General features: G+C 39.1%; 1 protein-coding gene across 8 annotated transcripts in view; it reads left to right on the top strand.

Annotated features, from left to right (window-relative positions):
- Positions 1 to 770: 770 nt before the first annotated feature.
- BCAS1 (brain enriched myelin associated protein 1) overlaps positions 771 to 16,961 on the top strand; it is a 268,834-nt gene continuing 252,643 nt past the window's right edge. For 4 of the 8 annotated variants that reach the window (XM_053694403.1, XM_053694261.1, XM_053694229.1 and 1 more), the window contains exon 1: positions 774 to 958. The gene's annotated coding sequence lies outside the window, so the exon portion shown is untranslated. Of the gene's footprint in view, positions 959 to 16,961 lie in introns of all 8 variants that reach the window. The other 4 variants (XM_053694549.1, XM_053694470.1, XM_053694190.1 and 1 more) reach the window with 3 other exon arrangements.

Below are 16,961 nucleotides of genomic sequence, written 5' to 3'. Positions count from 1 at the left end.
ACATGTGCACACTCCTGAGCACACCCAGGATTACTCTTTAAAGGAACAGTCTAGTCAAAAGTACATTTTTGTGATTCAGATAGGGTATGCAATATTAATCAACTTTCCAATTTATTTTTATCATCATATTTGCTCTGTTCTCTTAGCATTTTTTGTTGCAAGCTAAACCTAGTTCCTAAGCCCTTGAAAGTTGCCTCTTATCTCAGTGCATATTGACAGTTTTTCACAACTAGACAGCACTATTTCGTGTGTTCCATATAGATAACATTGTGCTCAATCCTGTGGAGTTATTTACTAGGCAGCAGGGGCTTAGATACAAGGTAAAAAGCATATTAATATAACTGTATTGGTTATGCAACACTGGGGAATGGATAATAAAGGGATTATCTATCTTTTTAAACAATAACAATTCTGGGGTAGACTGTTCCTTTAATAAAGTATAACAAGTGAAATAAGCAAAATTTATAACAGAAGTAAAAAGGAAAATTGTTTTAAAAGCCATGCTTTATCCAGAACCTTTAAGTTAAAATTTTGATTTTACTGTCCCTCTTAGTCAAGGGAGGAATGGAAGTTTTCAGTCTTTGGGAGCAATGACAATATATAGGCACATGATTCACTTGCCCAGAGCTGGTTCTTCTATATGGGATGAAACACCAGCCTAGAGCTAACAACACATTGTCTTGCCCTGCTCTCAGCTGCTTTACAGCATATTTGACGTTTGTATGACTAACACATTTTAGAAAACACTTTCTGTACCAACAAACTATAACAGACGGCCGGCTGAGTCTGCATGTGCTCCACCCCTTGCTATGCAATGATTAAACCCTCAGTGTGAGTATACAGCAGGTACAGGATACAGACTTAAAGGAGGAACCTGACTCTGGAATAGAACTTGCACACACATTGTTTTGTAGGAGTTAGAACTTCATAAAACATCTCTCCGGGGCATCATCCCAAGGTGAGCTCTCTTTCTCTTATATTCATGGCATTTTGTGTCTTATCCTGTCTGTTTACTTCTATCATTATCTTACAAACCACCCTAGGGCAAGGTTTATCGATACCATAGCACTGGATAGAAATAAGACTCAGTGATGTTGAAACTTAAAGGGAATTTAAAATAATTTCATATAAGAATAGCATAGATCAGCAATTAGAAATTGCATTCAAATACGTCTGCACTCAAAAAAAATGTTTTCAAATAATTTAAACTATAATTTCATCATAAAAAATAGAATTGCTTCACGGTGCAGGTACATACTTCTTAAATAGCCTCTTGGTAAAGTTTATCTATTCTCCACTGCTGTGGCCAATTAAGAATATATGTAAATAATCTGGTCTGATAAAGCAATCACTGTGTAGAATGTTGCTGGGTCAAGTTTCTGAAGTTTGCAGTGTGCCCTCCAGCCTCTCTGATTGCAGTGAACACTCCCTCCCCCCCCACCCTGAATTCTCATAATTACAGAAAATGCAGTAATAATTAATATTGAAAATACATTATTGTTTGAATGTTAATATTAAAACATTTAAAGGTTATTTTCAGTTGTGAGGTTCAAATCTCTTTTAAAAATTACCTGTCTCTCCTAGTGAACCTCATTTTTTTTACATTTTTCTTTAAAAATAAATTTCTTATTATTTCATCTGTTGTAGTTTTTCATGATATCTTTTGTGGGGGTTTTTTTATGTTTAACTAGCAATAAAGTGATTTACGTAGAATCATATTTTCCTCTAAAGAAAAAGAATGGTTCCTCATCATACCTTATCCCTACGAATGACATGTGGAAATTGGAAGTTTAGCCTATTTATCATGCATTAATAATATTCTTATTAAGCTGTAAATTAACCACATGGGATTTCATGTGTTTGCTGTGATTTGCAAATGTGTGTGACAGCCTGTATTGCCACTAAGTGAAAGCTCTCATATTACTTTATGTACAAATGCAGCGCATAGTGAACACATGTGTATTTTAACATATTAATTGCTGGAAAGCAGTAACAGATTACATAGAGATCTTCATTACATGGTAGTCTTTGTGCAAAAATGCAGTAGTACAAATTACTGCAGAAAATGATAACTATTAATGTGTGGATGAACTTTTAACAGTAGAAATCCACAGTGATTGAAAGATGGTAGAAAATACTATCCCCACCCCATCAGAATGTACATGCCGGTAGTCTGATCCAAATTTAAAGCAAAAAAACTAAAATGTAGCTGCCTTACATCTAAAAGGAAAAGAATAATCTCTTCTTTCAAACAAGTGTTTCACATGACCTGCAATTTTTTACATAGTTATTGAAATGATAGCATTCTAACCCATTTGGCAGATCTACAGTAATAAAAGGGGTAATAATATGAAACAATCACTTTTCATTATGTTTGAGCAAAAAAACTGTGCCATTCAAGAGTCAACACACAGTTCAGACTTAAGAGTCAACACACAGTTCAGACTTCTGAAAGAAAACAGGGGCTTGATGATTTAAACCTCACCAGATCAGACGTGGTTTTACTCGCCGACCCTCACAGGGGCTGCCTTGGTGGAATGATCATAAAAAAGAGGCAGTCCCTGCGAGTGGCGAGATGGCTCCTATTAAAAGTAATGGAGCTCAATGGATAGGGACACTTCATTCCAGAGAGCTAAGTGACCAGGGAGCAAGGGGCACACTTCCTAAATGTAATCTTGCAGCCAACATAAATTACATTACGCTACGTTCTGCATATAGCATCTTACATTTGCCTATATTTATGTATGCATGTGTTTTTCTATTAGGGTATTAAGTATTTGTAGTGTTTTGAGAAAAGCTTGCCACCTTTTATTTGGCGAGAAGAAACTGTGAGATCTGTAGTGCAACAATCTATACAGAATTGTGCTGGGATTAGAAAGACAATTTCCTATATACGCTCATGGAACGCCCATGTTTAGCCTATTTTAAGAAAAAAAAAATTACGCTTTGTATTTTGTACTTATAAGTAGGAATTCCAAAGTGATTTTTGCACATCCAGTTAACTAAAATTATGATTTACACTGTGCATATTTAAAACAATTTATTCCTGTTACAATTAATTTTTTTGTGAATGGTTAAATTGTTCATTTTGTATGATGTTTAAAATATGAATTTTATTGTGCACTTTTAATCCGAAAACGCAGTATACGCCCATTAGCGAGGCACCCTGTTTTCAAGGTAAAAAGTGGCTTAGATCATTCCTACAGGCATTCTTTAATTTTTTTCAAAGGATTTTTAATGGCCCCCTTCATCTCTATCAAAAATATAAAAATGGCTAGACATCTACTTTTTTACCCATTTAAAGATTTTTATGAATACTACACGCAAATACTACCCAATTTTTTGGGACAGAGAGGTTAGGGAGACTTGAATGTGGTGGCCCACCGGTACCTTGTCGGCAGAGTCTTTACAAGAGGTGCGGCAGATAGGTTTGGGGCATGTTGTGGCATGGTTGGACATATTTGGGGCATACTGTGGGCAGGGCTAAGACATTCCCTGGTTGCACTCTAGAAATAGGGACATGTTTCTAGATGATGGAAGCTGTGAGAAGTACAATGGCAGAGTTCCTAACTTATGACAATCCCACAATATTTGGGACAGTTGTGAGCTCTGTCCCTTTTTTCAAATTTCAAGGGACATTCTATTGCAAATGACAAGCACTAATAAGAGCAGCAAGCCTTGCAGTTACTTGAGCAGTACAAGGTCAGAGAGTTTATTAAGAGCATCAGTTGCAGGACCCCAACAATCGTTGACTGTTTCCTAAAAGCTAAAAAGCTTTCAGCTTCTGAGTTAAACACATAAGGCACCATTTAAAAAAAACGCTGGACAGACAAGGTTCACTCCCTCAATGCTGCCCGCTGCTCAAGTGTGATCAATTCGCACAAGAGCAGGGGCTGTCAATCACCCTGGTCGGACTTGTTTGGGATGATTGCAAATAGGTTATGAAACATTGGTCTGGTGACAACAGCTTTTTAACTATCGGCTGCATCCTGCACTGAAGGCACTCCAAAGCTGCATCCGCAGGTTAATAAATGGTGCTCATAGTCCTTGACCACAATCTTTCTGATATTGGCTCCTAATAACTCGATTTTGGCTGATATATGAAGCATATTTTCCGAGTCATTACAATCCAATATGGATTTGGACATTAAAAGCCCACAGACAAGAAAGAGATTCTCAATAGGAAAGTTCTCTGAAAATGTATTTTCAGATATCTTGTTATGAGGATGGAAAGTGGGAATCCAGGCATTGGCCTTTTCATACCTGTTAAGGTTACAATACAATTCTTTTGAATTAACCTCTTTGGGAAGGGAAATCATCATTTGCATGTGTGAAATTAACCTATTGTAATTCAAATCCATCCTAATAAATCAAAATAAACATCTGAAATCAAGAATAACTCTACAGCTTTCTATCAGAAGTTAGTGGCTGAAACTTATCTCATCTTCTAAAATGGGATTTTAACAGTTCTCACATTTTTAGTAGGAGAGGAAACAATGGCACTACTCAGAACTTGGAAATATATTGAAACGTTCCCCTATCATCCATTAAATATTGAGTTTGGTAAGTCTCAATAAATTTGATTTGTAAATAATCTCTATCTGGTTAGGGGTAGGTGCTTGTACCAATCGTATACTATACAAGGAATCAGTAAGAAACTGATTAAGGGGTACAAATATAGCACTCTTGAACGTGTGAAAAAGTATGAAGAAAATATGTGTTAAAAAATAACTTTTATTAGATCATGTTAAAATCGGGGCAAACATACATATTAAAATACACATTGGTCTACTACCATATCGCCATGAAATTAATGGCTAAAGAACAACACGACCAGGTAAGGATTCGTATTGAATTGTATATGGAAATGACTAGCTACGATACCCTCAGTGGGTGGTACTATTGGTCTGCCAAAATATTATTGAGACCTTTCAACATGGTATGGACAAACAAATAATATATATGGTAAATGTTATATACTTGATGGAAGGGGAAAGAAATATACTATCACTCCATATAGATAAATGGAGTAATTAGGATATAACCTCTAGATATGGAGAGTGTATTTGATATGTGTTTTAATAGAGGTGGTTAGAATTCGATAATATATTTCCCACTTATGTGGCTAGATAATAAATAGTTAGATGATTCTGTAACCATCTATTAGTTAGTGAAAGCCTGACTAGTTACCTGTTTAGTACCTTGTGTCAATGGTAGAATAATTCTATAACAGTCCAATAGTCAGGAAAAGCCTGACTAGTTACCTTATTAGTACCTTGGATGGCTAAATAATGTCTAGTTCTATAATTCTATACCCTATAACTAGTCAGGAAAAGCCTGACTGGTTACCTTGTTAGTACAAGTGGTTAAGGAAGGAATAGTCTGGGTAGTGAATGATTTTTACAATCTGGCGGTCAGGAAAAGCCTGACCCGTTACCTTGTTAATTCCTGTTATTAATGTATAATTCGATAATTCAATACCCTATTAATAGTCAGGAAAAGCCTGAATGGTTACCTTGTTAGTACCAGTTGTTATAGAAGGATTACTCTGTGTAGTGAATAATATTTATACCATCCGGCGGTCAGGAAAAGCTTGACCAGTTACCTTGTTAATACCTGTTATTAGAGATAGATAGTCAGTAAAGCCTGGCTAGTTATTGGATCATATATAATCTGGTAAATAATTTGGGAAAAGCCCGAATTGGATACCTTATTTTTACCAAAAATTATTTAGATTAAATGCTCAACCATAGTTGTTGCCATCAAAAGTAACTGTTGAACCATAAATGAGCTTATGCTCAATCAATTCCTAGTTGAAAGGATTCAGAATAACTCTACGTTTTGGCTATTATGGTTGTCCACCCACAAGGTTAGGATAAGCCTGACCGCTGTATTAATATCGTAATAAATATATTGAACAAAACAGTTTCTGTCAGCTAGACTTATTCAATAACGTAGCGTAACTGTATCAAAGTCTAACCGCCAAAGTGGTTTAAATTCTAAAGTTTAACTAGTCATTTTTATCCTATGTAGTAGTACACCAATTATTTTTAAAAACAACAAGAAGGGAAAGGGGGAATGCCACTGACGCGTTTCGCCGTGGTGGCTGTATCAAAGGGCCTTCTTGTTTTCCTTTCCCTTCTTGTTGTTTTTAAAAATAATTGGTGTACTACTACATAGGATAAAAATGACTAGTTAAACTTTAGAATTTAAACCGCTTCGGCGGTTAGACTTTGATACAGTTACGCTACGTTATTGAATAAGTCTAGCTGACAGAAACTGTTCTGTTCAATATATTTATTACGATATTAATACAGCGGTCAGGCTTATCCTAACCTTGTGGGTGGACAACCATAATAGCCACAACGTAGAGTTATTCTGAATCCTTTCAACTAGGAATTGATTGAGCATAAGCTCATTTATGGTTCAACAGTTACTTTTGATGGCAACAACTATGGTTGAGCATTTAATCTAAATAATTTTTGGTAAAAATAAGGTATCCAATTCGGGCTTTTCCCAAATTATTTACCAGATTATATATGATCCAATAACTAGCCAGGCTTTACTGACTATCTATCTCTAATAACAGGTATTAACAAGGTAACTGGTCAAGCTTTTCCTGACCGCCGGATGGTATAAATATTATTCACTACCCAGACTAATCCTTCTATAACAACTGGTACTAACAAGGTAACCATTCAGGCTTTTCCTGACTATTAATAGGGTATTGAATTATCGAACTATACATTAATAACAGGAATTAACAAGGTAACGGGTCAGGCTTTTCCTGACCGCTGGATGGTAAAAATCATTCACTACCCAGACTATTCCTTCCTTAACCACTGGTACTAACAAGGTAACCAGTCAGGCTTTTCCTGACTATTTATAGGGTATAGAATTATAGAACTAGACATTATTTAGCCATCCAAGGTACTAATAAGGTAACTAGTCAGGCTTTTCCTGACTATTGGACTGTTATAGAATTATTCTACCATTGACACAAGGTACTAAACAGGTAACTAGTCAGGCTTTCACTAACTAATAGATGGTTACAGAATCATCTAACTATTTATTATCTAGCCACATAAGTGGGAAATATATTATCAAATTCTAACCACCTCTATTAAAACGCATATCAAATACACTCTCCATATCTAGAGGTTATATCCTAATTACTCCATTTATCTATATGGAGTGATAGTATATTTCTTTCCCCTTCCATCAAGTATATAACATTTACCATATATATTATTTGTTTGTCCATACAACCATGTTGAAAGGTCTCAATAATATTTTGGCAGACCAATAGTACCACCCACTGAGGGTATCGTAGCTAGTCATTTCCATATACAATTCAATACGAATCCTTACCTGGTCGTGTTGTTCTTTAGCCATTAATTTCATGGCGATATGGTAGTAGACCAATGTGTATTTGAATATGTATGTTTGCCCCGATTTTAACATGATCTAATAAAAGTTATTTTTTAACACATATTTTCTTCATACTTTTTCATACGTTCAAGAGTGCTATATTTGTACCCCTTAATCAGTTTCTTACTGATTCCTTGTATAACAGTTCTCACATTGTAAACCGCAAAACCGCTCCATTGTAATAATGTATCCTCAAAAATGTCATGCAAATAGAACTGCGTTTTCGTGAACAGGCTTTCAAAAAGAACAAAGCCTTGGTGACAGGGCTTTCAAATGGAATTGCCATACTGTTGTGAATGTAAATTATAAATAAAGCTTTAGTTCATCTAGACTACTGGTTTTCAAACCTGACCGCAGGCCTCCCTAACAAGCCAGATTTTCAGGATTACATTGGGTGCAGCAGATAAAATAACCATGTTTTCTAATCAACTGATTATTTCACCTGTACTCTAGATCAGATAACTTCAAAATATGGACTGTTAGGGAGGTCCGAAGGACAGGTTTGAAAACCAGTGATCTAGACCACGTATACAAATACAGCTCTAAAATGTCATCTGTGGATATTTCATAGTTTCTTGCACAAAAGAGAGGGGTAAGAGAGAGAGCAAAAGAGAGGGGGAGAGAGAGTGCAAAAGAGAGAGGGAGAGAGAGAGCACAAAAGAGAAGGGGGGAGAGAGCGCAGAAGAGAAGGGGAGAGAGAGCGCAAAAGAGAGGGGGGGAGAGAGCACAAAAGAAAGGGGGGAGAAAGAGAGCAAGAGAGAGGCAGAGAGAGAGAGAGCAAAAGAGGAGGGAGAGAGAGCAAAAGAGTGGGGAGATAGAGCAAAAGAGGGGGGAGAAAGAGCAAAACAGGGGGGGAGAGAGCAAAAGAGGGAGAGAGAGCAAAAGAGAGGGGAGGGAGAAAAAGAGTGCAAAAGAGAGGGGAGAGAGAGAGCAAAAGAGAGGGGAGAGATAGAGAGTGCAAAAGAGAGGGTGAGAGAGAGAAAGAGCAAAAGAGAGGTGGATGAGAGAGAAAATAGAGGGGAGAGAAAGCGAAAGAGAGAGGGGAGAGAGAGAGCAAAAGAGAAGGGGATAGAGAGAGCACAAAAGAGAGGGGAGAGAGAGAGCACAAAGGAAAAGGGGGAAAAGATAGCAAAAGAGAGGCAGAGAGAACAAAAGAGGGGGGAGAGAGAGCAAAACAGGGGAGGAGAGAGCAAAAGAGGGGGGAGAGAGAGCAAAAGAGAGGGATAGAGAGAGTGAAAAAGAGAGCAAAAGAGAGGGGGAGAGATAGAGCGCAAAAGAGAGGGCCAGAGAGAGAGCAAAAGACAGGGGGAGGAGAGAGCAAAATAGAGGGGAGAGAGAGTAAAAGAGGGGGAGAGAGCAAAAGAGAGGGTAGAGAGGGCAAAAGAGAGGGGAGAGAGAGCAAAAGAGGGGGGAGAGAAGGCAAAAGAAAGGGGGAGAGAGAGCAAAAGAGGGGGAGAGAGAGCAAAATACAGGAGGGAGAGAGAAAAAGAGGGGGGAGAGAGAGTGCAAAAGAGAGGGGGGAGAGAGCAAAAGATGGGGAGAGAGAGCAAAACACAGGAGGGAGAGAGAAAAAGAGGGGGGAGAGAGAGTGCAAAAGTGAGGGGGGAGAGGTAGAGATTAAAATAGAGGGAGAGAGAGAGAGCAAAATAGAGGGGGAGAGAGAGATCCCAAAAGAGAGGGGGAGAGAGAGAGCAAAAGAGCAGGGGAGAGATAGAGAGCACAAAAGAGAGGGAGAAAGAGAGCAAAAGAGAGCAAGAGAGAGAGCAAAATAGAGGGGAGAGAGAGCAAAAGAGGGGGGAGAGAGCAAAAGAGAGGGGAAAGAGAGCACAAAATAGAGGGGAGAGAGAGCAAAAGAGGGGCGAGAGAGAAAAAGAAAGGGGAGAGAGAGCAAAAGAGGGGGTAGAGAGTGCAAAAGTGGGGGGAGAGAGAGAGAGAAAAAGAGGGGGAGAGAGAGCAAAAGATATGGGAGAGAGAGCAAAAGAGAGGAGGAGAGAGAGCAAAATAGAGGGGAGAGGGAGCCAAAGAGGGGGGAAAGAGCAATACAAGGGGGAGAGAGAGCAAAGAGGGGGAAGAGAGAGCAAAAGAATGGGGAGATAGAGCAAAATAGAGGGGAGAGGGAGCCAAAGAGGGGGGAGAGAGCAATAAAAGGGGGAGAGAGAGCAAAGAGGGGGAAGAGAGAGCAAAAGAGGGGGGAGGGAGAGCAAAAGAGAGGGGAAAGAGAGCAAAAAAGAAAGGGAGAGAGAGAGCACAAAAGAGAGGGGGGAGAGAGCAAAACAGGGGGTTGAGAGAGAGCAAAAGAGAAGGGGAGAGAGATACTGCAGAAGAGAAGGGGGAGGAAACACAAAAGAAAGAGGGGAGAAAGAAAGCAAAAGATACGGAGATCAAAAGCAAAATAGAGGAGAGAGAGAGCAAAAGAGGGGGGAGAGAGAGCAAAACAGGGGGGGGGAGAGCAAAAGAGGGGGGAGAGAGAGCAAAAGATAAGGGGAGGGAGAGAGAGAGAGAGAGAGAGAGAGAGAGAGAGAGAGAGAGAGAGCGCAAAAGAGAGGGGGAGAGAGAGAGCAAAAGATAGGGGGGAGAGATAGAGAGCGCAAAAGAGAAGACGAGAGAGAGAGAGCAAAAGAGAGGGGGGAGAGCAAAAGAGGGGGGGAGAGAGCAAAATAGAGGGGGGGAGAGAGCAAAAGAGAGGGGAGAGAGAGCAAAAGAGAGGGGAGAGAGAGCAAAAGAGGGGGGATAAAGAGCAAAAGAGGGGGGAGAGAGAGCAAAAGAGAGGGGGAGGGAGAGAGCACAAAAGAGAGGAGGAGAGAGAGAGCAAAAAAGGGGGAGAGATAGAGAGCACAAAAGAGAGGGGAGAGATAGCGCAAAAGAGAGGGGGAGAGATAGAGAGCGCAAAAGAGAGGGGGGGAGATAGAGAGCACAAAAGAGAGGGGGAGAGAGAGGGAAATAGAGGGGAGAGAGAGCAAAAGAGGGGGGAGAGAGCAAAAGAGGGAGGAGAGAGCAAAAGAGGGGGAGAGAGAGCAAAAGAGGGGGAAGAAAGAGCAAAAGAGAGGAGTGAAAGAGCGCAAAAGAGAGGGGAGAGAGAGAGCAAAAGAGAAGGGGAAGAGAAAGAGAGCAAGGGGTGGGACTGCTGTACTGCAAGAAATGGCCTGTGTGCATGGGGTGTAGGACTAGTAGACATAATGGAGCTCCAAAACTTTAAAAAACGTAACACCTATACACGTAAACTAACCCAACTGCTTATATTCAAGAGCGCTAAATTATTAATATTTCACATTCCAATATTCTTCAAATAGCAGAATATGTTCTATTTATTCTTAAATACCTATATTTATATATACATATATATATATATATATATATATATATATATATATATATATATATTTATATAGATATATAGGTATGTATTTTACATGAACAGTATAAAAAATATATAGAAATATATATTTAATAATAAAAAGTACATTATTTTCTACGTGAAGAAAATAGTAATGTAAAATATGTGTTTCACAATTTCGATTTTAATGCTGTCGGTTAATGCACATGAAAACTTAGTAATCTTAAGGAGCGATATTGAAATATTACATATGAAATATTAAAAAAAAAATATTAAAAATTATTAGAAAATATTAAACATACTGTAAAATATTCTAAATAATCCTTAGAATATATCTATATATTTTACGATATGTTTAGTAATTTTCAACATTTTGTATTCATTTTTTAATTTAAATGTAATTATTTTTTTCCTGATTTTTTTTAAAGGGAAAGAAAGTGTGAAGGAGAAAGAAGGAATTGATAATATAATGACTATGTAAAGATATTAGATTTTATACATTTAGGGGGGGTGGGGGGAGGGGGAAGAAAGCATAGAAATCATATTGTTGGTGTACAGCTAATAACATTTTTTCACATTATCTGGTTGTTGTTGACTTATTTTGTGTTGTTACAATATATTTGTATTGATTTATTACATTTAGTTTAGATTTTTTTTGTACCAAACAATAAATATAGAATAGTATTAAACCCATTCTTACATAATATAGCACCATCTAATGAGGCTATTATTAAACTTTACTTATGTCAGCAAATATAACAAGTTATATAACAATCTTTAACAGTAAAAAGTATTTAGCAGGTGTTATAAAACATTGCACCAAATGTAATCAGTGAGGTTTTCTTTTACACAAAGTAACAATATCCATGATCTTATTTGCATACAGTTTATGCGCATGCATCTATTCACTGTAGATGTTACTTTTTAAAGAACTTCCTCAAAGTTACCCTTCACTCTTGCTTCAATGTATCTGTATATTGTATCTATATTGGTTTGAAATGCATATGTTCTTAAAGGGATATTTCAATTAAAAATGGAATGCACACGGGTGCATTTCAATTTTGAATAGATGCATTTTTACAATCTAAGGGGCAGATTTTGAGTTGAGCTCAAAATATCACTTAAGCTTAAGTGATAGTTGCGCTCAACTGAGTAATACCAGCGCACAAGGTTGCATTCCTATTGCACGGAAGCATTACGCTCGCAAGAGCTCGGTTCCATAGGCTCCAATAGAAGCTTCGTTATGATGCCGTTATATGTATAAAAACATATTAACACATAAATGTATATAAGCATATACATATATATTTACTGGGAACACAAAATTCCCCAATGTAAAAAGGCTAGGGGAGTATCAATACTAATAAGCAGACACCTTTCCTATGACCCCATTCATGTAAATGTTGACCCAGTAGGGCGCTATGTTATTATAATTGCCCGCATAAATAATGTTCTGTGTACCCTGGTAGCATTATATTCCCCCAATGTTAATCAAACTAGTTTTCTTCGGAAGCTCCTAAACAAGGTAGATAGGCTCAAGCAGGGCCATGTGTTTATTGGGGGTGATTGTAACCTGGTCTGGGACCCTAGCAGAGACAGAAAATCAAAAAACAAAAATCCCTCCGTGCAAGGGGAGGAAAATTATTCAAAACATTTTAGAAACCTAATATCCCAATACACTCTGCAAGATGTTTGGAGAGCTCTGCATCCCGATGACACTGACTACACCTATTATTCGGCCTCTTCCCAGTCTTTTTCAAGATTAGACTATTTCTTTTGCTATTCTTGGTCTCTAGAAGAAATTAACGGAGCGTCAATTGCGCCTTGCGTCTGGGAGAGGGAAATAGAGGATTTCCTGCATATAAATGACGGGGATGGTATCTCTCCCCTGACTGTATGGGCGTCACTTAAAGCCTATATGAGAGGCTTGTTTATTCAACAGGCTGATCCAAACAAAAGGGCAAGGGGGGCCTCACTGGCCCAACTATACAGTGACTATAATAATTTAAGAGACCAGCTAAAGAAGGGGCGACCAAGTGCTCTAGTCTGCAGACTACAAATAGTTAAAAAGCAAATAGAACAACTTGAATTACAAAAAATACAGCGAAGCCTCTCTCTTCTTAAACAGAAATATTACCATAAAGGTGATAAGGCTGATAGACTGCTGGCGCATAAACTCAGGCAGCGGTCCCTTTTAAATAAGATATCATATATAAGGAAGGGTGAGCACAGAGTTTATGCTCCGAATGACATAGGTGAGGCCTTTGTTGAATATTATAGTCAACTATATCAGATCTCAGATCGGGACCATTCCCATTATGCCCCTAAGTCGAGAATTGCTGAGTTTCTAGCAAATCTACGATTACCGCATGTCCCTGAAAATCATATAGACTCCCTATCCGCAACTATCACCAAGACAGAAGTTTGCTCTACTGTTAAGGGCCTTAAGCTCCACAAATCTCCGGGCCCAGATGGATATGGCGCCCTCTTTTATAAGAAGTTTCTAACTGTCCTTGCCCCCCTCCTGGCTAGAGTTTTTAATGCAGCTGCAGAATCAGGAGGATTTCATGGGGAATTTCTGGAGGCTTCTATTGTCATGATCCCTAAGCCAGGTAAAGATCCTACCCTTTGTGAAAGCTACCGGCCAATCTCCCTCATAAACGGGGACATGAAGATATATGCGAAGATATTGGCGACAAGGCTCAATCGAGTCCTCCCTTGTTTGATTCACCCGGATCAGGTGGGATTCACTCTTGGGCGCCAAGGCACAGATAACACTAGGAGTCTCTTGAATATTTTTTCTGAAGTAGCATCACTTGAGATCCCATTGGTAACCCTATCTTTAGATGCTGAAAAGGCATATGATAGGGTCCGATGGGATTACATGACGGAGGTGCTCCGGGCTTTTCATTTCCCCGACAAATTTATTTCCGCAGTTATGTCATTATACACAAATCCAACTGCGAAGGTGCGTGAACTGGGGTTTGTTTCCAGACACTTTAGTATCCAAAATGGTACCAGGCAGGGATGCCCCCTGTCGCCATTACTATTTCTCTTGGTTATCAAACCTTTGGCATGTCGGCTTAAGACCTCGCCGACTATTCAAAGCCTAATACTGTACACCCCACATTCACTGGCACTTTTTGCCAATGATCGCACTGTGTTTCTCTCGGAGCCGGAAGATTCTCTCTCGGAGCTGTTTAAGCTCTTGGCGGAGTTTTCAGCTGTGTCCTACTACAAACTGAATTATACAAAAACAGAGGCGTATGCTCTGGGGCTTGAGGCTCATAGACTTGAGGGAACGTTATCCCTTTAAATGGTCTACGGACAGTTTGAAACACTTGGGTATAGAGTTGTCACATGACCTCAAAATCATCATCAAGAAAAACTATGAGCCTCTCCTTCAAGAGTTTAGAAAGACTACAGCAAACTGGAATGGATTAGAGTTGTCTTGGACGGGCCGAGTTGTGGCCTTGAAGATGATGCTGCTTCCTAAGCTAACATATTTCTTCCGTTGTCTACCGGTAGCAGTTCCTACCTACTTACTCAATAATTTCCAGTCAGTTTTTACTAAGTTCATCTGGAGAGGCCATACCCCCAGAATCTCCCTATCCCAATTACAGAGGCCGAGAGAGTGTGGAGGTCTTTCAGTACCAAATGTAACTCACTACTACAAGGGGGCCATGTTATCGCACATTGCGGCCTGGGGAGTGCGACCTAATACCTCACAGTGGTATCAGATTGAGCAGGCTTCGCTACCTGCAGGGATTGATCTGGCTGACCTGATTTGGATTCCTGATCACGCAGATGTCCTCAAAGGAATCTATAGCACTATTATAAAAACATGTCTGAAAAGTTGGAGGGAACTTCGCTCACATAAATCTATAGCTCCCCATCCTTCGCCTAAACATTCAATAAAAGCCATACTACAGTGCCTACCTGATTCAAGACCTAGACGCTGGGAAAACCTGTAAATTAAGCAGATTTCTGACCTCTGTAGGGGAGATCTTCTCATGTTACCTCCAGAAAATTTCCCAGCTGATGACTTCCCTAAGGACTTGCAATTTGAGTATCTGAGAGTGACCTCTTTACTTCTCTCCTGGGGATTTCCCAAATCGGGATCAAAGACTCTCACTGTCCTTTCATTATAAGCTTCTCCTTGACTCCCCCAATTTATTAAACCAGGGGCCATGAAGGATTGGGAGAGAGACCTGGGGGTGGTGCATCGGGATGCAGTTTGGCAACGAGCCCTTCGAGATGTAAAATTGGCAGCCCGCTGCTCAAACCTTTTCGAACTGTACATAAAATGAATTCTATGATGGCATTGGGTCCCGACTAGGTTACATAGGGTGTTCCCCCTTAGACGTGCGGATTGTTGGAGGGGGTGTGGGCAGAGAGGTACTCACCTCCATGTCTGGTGGTGTTGCCCCAAATTGAGTGCCTTTTGGACTTCAGTTGCGGACTTGCTTCGCCACCTACAGTTGATACAACATCTAACCGGGAATGTTGCGCTCTTCCATCTGGGGCTCCACACACTCCAAAAACCCTCTAGAATCTTATGTGTCATTACTTTACTAGCTGCAAAACTAGTCATAGCCAGACATTGGGCTAGGGACTCTCCTTTAACTTTGACTCCAGTTCTAGATACACTAGACTACCCGCAAAGGATGGAAGAATACTCCTTGAGAGCTGAAGCACGTTCTGATTTTATTATTCAGTCTGGTGCCCATGGGATGAGTTCCGGAGAACTAATCCATAATTTAACAGCAGACACTCTAACATCCGTAGCATACACACAACCCCTGGGTGAAGGGGAGGATCCTCTAATACTGGACAATAGTCCCCTACTTTAGTCCCCCTCACTTACTCACTTTCCTCCTCATCCTTTTCCCCCATACCTACTTCTCCTTTTCCATCCTTCCCCCCCCCCTTTTTTTTTCTCTCTCTCTTTCCCCTCTCCCTCCTACTCCCACAACTGATAACTCGTGAAGATGCTCTTCGGACCCTACATCTGGTGAATTTTCCTATGTGTTTTCATTATAAGCCATTATTTTTCTCTTACTCTTGTTTTTAATTTCTGAACAATACGCTACTGCACATTTAGAAGCGTTTATTTTGTTTTCCTATGTATATCTGATAAATCTACCTGTATACATTGAAACGTAAATTTGTCCTTCATGTATATGGTTTATTCTCTTTTATGACAATTGTTATGTTGTTCGCTCACTGGTTTGTATACTGTGCCTTAAAATCTCCCATAGAGACCTTGATCCCATAGCTGGATCTGTTATGCATAGAGGTCAATACGAAATAGTAAAAACAAAATGATGTGTTTAAGATTGTCCACACATATCAGTCTGCTATGTATAACACTATGTTTAATATCTCACTACCTTGTTAGTCCTTTACGAAACTGTAACAAATTATTGGTTGCCTGATATGTATCTTTTGTGATATTGTTTATCGTCTCAATAAAAAAAATATTAAAAAAAAAAAAAAAAAATTCCCCAATGTAAATTGACTTTTAAGTTCTATTTTTTTTCTAACACCACACACCCGCCATTCTTTAACCCCTTAAAACTTCCTACTGCAGTTTTTTTTATGGGGAAAAAAGCTACTTTTGGGGGGGATTTTGGGGCACTTTTAATTAGAAAATTAACCAGAGATCTGATCTCTGATTAATTTTCTGAGTGCTAATTGATAGCGCGAGCTTGCAGTAGCAATAACCAGCCACTTGTAATGGCTGGTTATCTATCACGGGTCCGCAAATGGGCAAATTTGCCCGTTTGCAGGCGCACGATAAATTAGTGATCCACTTGTAATCTGGCCCAAATGTTTTAGCAAAAATGCTTCTATTAAAAACTATAGTTTTATAGCATTTTAAACACAGTACTTGCTCAGAGAGCCTAAGGTGCTTATATCATCTGGTAATGACTCAATCTGCATCATTGCTGATACAAACCCCATTGGCTATCTGAGCAGCTGCAGTATTTAAAATGCTGGTGCACTGAGAATATTCTAACACTAAAACTACAATAATTATTACTAGAAGCATTTTTTGCTAAAAGTATATATTGTAAATATGTTTTTAATTCCAAGGATGAAATATATCTATATGCATTTTAATTTTAACCAGAATGTATATTTAACCTCCTGAACATTTGCAAGATGACTGCTCAGATGTGAAGCCGCCTTA

This window comes from Bombina bombina, chromosome 1 (assembly GCF_027579735.1).
Source record: "Bombina bombina isolate aBomBom1 chromosome 1, aBomBom1.pri, whole genome shotgun sequence".
NCBI classification, from domain to species: Eukaryota; Metazoa; Chordata; class Amphibia; order Anura; family Bombinatoridae; genus Bombina; species Bombina bombina.
This window is presented reverse-complemented; position numbering and strand designations above follow the sequence as displayed.